The sequence below is a fragment of the Manis pentadactyla genome, chromosome 13, assembly GCF_030020395.1.
Source record: "Manis pentadactyla isolate mManPen7 chromosome 13, mManPen7.hap1, whole genome shotgun sequence".
Taxonomy (NCBI): Eukaryota; Metazoa; Chordata; class Mammalia; order Pholidota; family Manidae; genus Manis; species Manis pentadactyla.
Window position 1 is genome coordinate 39,455,997 of NC_080031.1, and position 3,186 is coordinate 39,459,182.

The window sequence follows — 3,186 nt, forward strand, 5'->3', positions numbered from 1 at the left end:
TGTTTTACTCTATGAAGTCACATGCCTCCAAATAATACATGTTCTCAATTTTTTCAGGAATGTTTCAAATGAATTAGCATTAGTAATCTGGCATGAATCCGCCAATGCAGTGTTAGGTGTACTAATTTCAAGCAAAAGGTGTACCTCCCTGTCAAAACGTGGAGACTGATTCATATATGATTAGTATTTTTGAGGAATGTTTCAGATGAATTGAAGTCATTAATCTCTGATGGAGCCACCAATGTAAGTTGATGTATACTAATTTCAAGAATGAAAGTGTAACACTCGGAAGACACCTGGAGTCTGATCATACATGTTTTGAGTTTTTACAACTGCTGCTGATGTACTTACATCAGCAGTTCCTGATCGAGCCGCCAATGCAAGGTTAGGCACAATAATTTCAAGCAAAAATTGGAACTCTTTGAAGTCCCTTGGAATCTGATCCCTCGTGTTTTGAATTTTTTGGTGTGCTGCAAATGAATTGACATCCGTAATCTGTGAAGGAGCCGCCAATGCAAAGTGAGGTATACGAGTTTCAAAAAATAGTGTAACTCCCTGAAGTCACCTGTAGTCTTATCACACGTCCTTTGATGGATTTAGAAGTATAGCAGTTGAGCTGACATCAGCAATCTCTGATGCATCCTCCAATGCAAGCCGAGTTATGCTAATTTCAAAGAAAAAAGTGTAACTCTCTGAAGTCTCTGGAGTCTGATCATACATTTAGAATATTTTCGGAAGGCTGCAGACGATTTGATTTCAGTAATATTTGATGGTTCCGCCTACGCAAGGTGAGGCATACGAGATTCAGGCAAAAATGTGTAGCATTTTGAATTTATTTTTGGACTAATCATACATGTTTTGTATTTTAAGATATGCTTCGGATGAAATGGCATCAGAAATCTCTGATGGATCCCTCCGTGCAAAGTGAGGAGTATTCATATCAAGCAGTAACGTCTAACTCTCTCAAGTCCTTTGGAGTCTGTTCATAAATATTTTGATATTTTTAGGAATATTGCAATTGCATTGCGATTAGTAATCTCACCTGAATACACCAATATAAGGTGAGGTACACTTATTTCAAGCAAAAAAGTGTACCTCTCTGAAGTCTCTTGGAGTGTGATCATAAGGGATTTCATTTTTTTAGGAATGTTGCAGATGAATTGAGTTCATTAATCTCTGATGAATCTACCACTGCAAGTATAGGTGTACGAATATCAAGTAAAATGTGAAACTCTCTGAATTCACTTTGTGTCTGATCATATGTATTTTCACTTTTTTAGGTTTACAGCAGATGATATGGCATCCCTTATCTCTGCTGGATTCTCCAACACAAGGGATGGTATATTACTTTCCATCATAACTGTTACTCTCTGAGGTCAAATGGTGTCGGACCATACATGATATCATTTTCTTAGGAATGTTGTAGATGAATTGATATCTTTAATCTCGGAGGAAGCTGCCCCTGTGAGGAGTATTACTCGAATATCTTGGTAAATCTGTAACTCTCTGAACTCACTTGGAGTCTGATCATACATGATATCATTTTTTTAGGAATCTTGCAGATGAATTGAGATCTTTAATCTCCGGTGAAGCTGCCACAGCAAGGAGAGGCATGCAAAAATCAAGCAAATTGTGTCACTCTCTGAAGACACTTCGTGCCTGATCATATGTATCTTGAGTTTTTTTGGTATACTGCAGATGAATTGACATCAGTAATCTCAGCTGGAACCTCCAATACAAGGAGAGGTATATTAGTTTCAATCAAAAAGTGTTACTCTCTGAAGTCTCTTGGAGTCTGATCATACATGTTCTGAATTTTTAGGAATGCTGCAGATGAATTGACATCAGTAATATTTGATGGTGCCGCAAATGCATGTTGAGGCATTCGAGTTTCAAACAAGAATGTGTAACACTCTGAAGTCACTTGGTGTGTGACCTTATGTTCTATGAATTTTTTAGAAAAGCTAGACGGGAATTCTCATGATAAATCTCTGATGGACCCCCCAGTGCAGGGTGAGGTGGACAAATTTCAAGCAAATACATGTTTTACTCTATGAAGTCACATGCCTCCAAATAATACATGTTCTCAATTTTTTCAGGAATGTTTCAAATGAATTAGCATTAGTAATCTGGCATGAATCCGCCAATGCAGTGTTAGGTGTACTAATTTCAAGCAAAAGGTGTACCTCCCTGTCAAAACGTGGAGACTGATTCATATATGATTAGTATTTTTGAGGAATGTTACAGATGAATTGAAATCATTAATCTCTGATGGAGCCACCAATGTAAGTTGATGTATACTAATTTCAAGAATGAAAGTGTAACACTCGGAAGGCACCTGGAGTCTGATCATACATGTTTTGAGTTTTTACAACTGCTGCTGATGTACTTACATCAGCAGTTCCTGATCGAGCCGCCAATGCAAGGTTAGGCACAATAATTTCAAGCAAAAATTGGAACTCTTTGAAGTCCCTTGGAATCTGATCCTGCGTGTTTTGAATTTTTTGGTGTGCTGCAAATGAATTGACATCCGTAATCTGTGAAGGAGCCGCCAATGCAAAGTGAGGTATACGAGTTTCAAAAAACAGTGTAACTCCCTGAAGTCACCTGTAGTCTTATCACACGTCCTTTGATGGATTTAGAAGTATAGCAGTTGAGTTGACATCAGCAATCTCTGATGCATCCTCCAATGCAAGCCGAGTTATGCTGATTTCAAAGAAAAAAGTGTAACTCTCTGAACTCACTTGGAGACTGATCATACATGTCTAGAATATTATAGGAAAGTTACAGACGATTTGATTTCAGTAATATTTGATGGTTCCACCAATGCAAGGTGAGGCATACGAGTTTCAAGCAAAAATGTGTAACATTTTGAATTCATTTGGGGACTAATCATACATGTTTTGAATTTTAAGAAATGTTGCAGATGAAATGACATCAGTAATCTCTGATGGATCCCTCAGTGCAAAGTGAGGTGAAATCATATCAAGCAATAACATCAAACTCTCTCAAGTCACTTGGAATCTGATCACATATACTTTGAAATTTCTGGAATGTTGCAAATGCATTGTGATTAGTAATCACACCTGAATACACCAACGTAAGGTGAGGTATACTTACATCAAGCAAAAAGTGTACCTCACTGAAGTCACTTGGAGTCTGATCATACATGATTTCATTATTTTA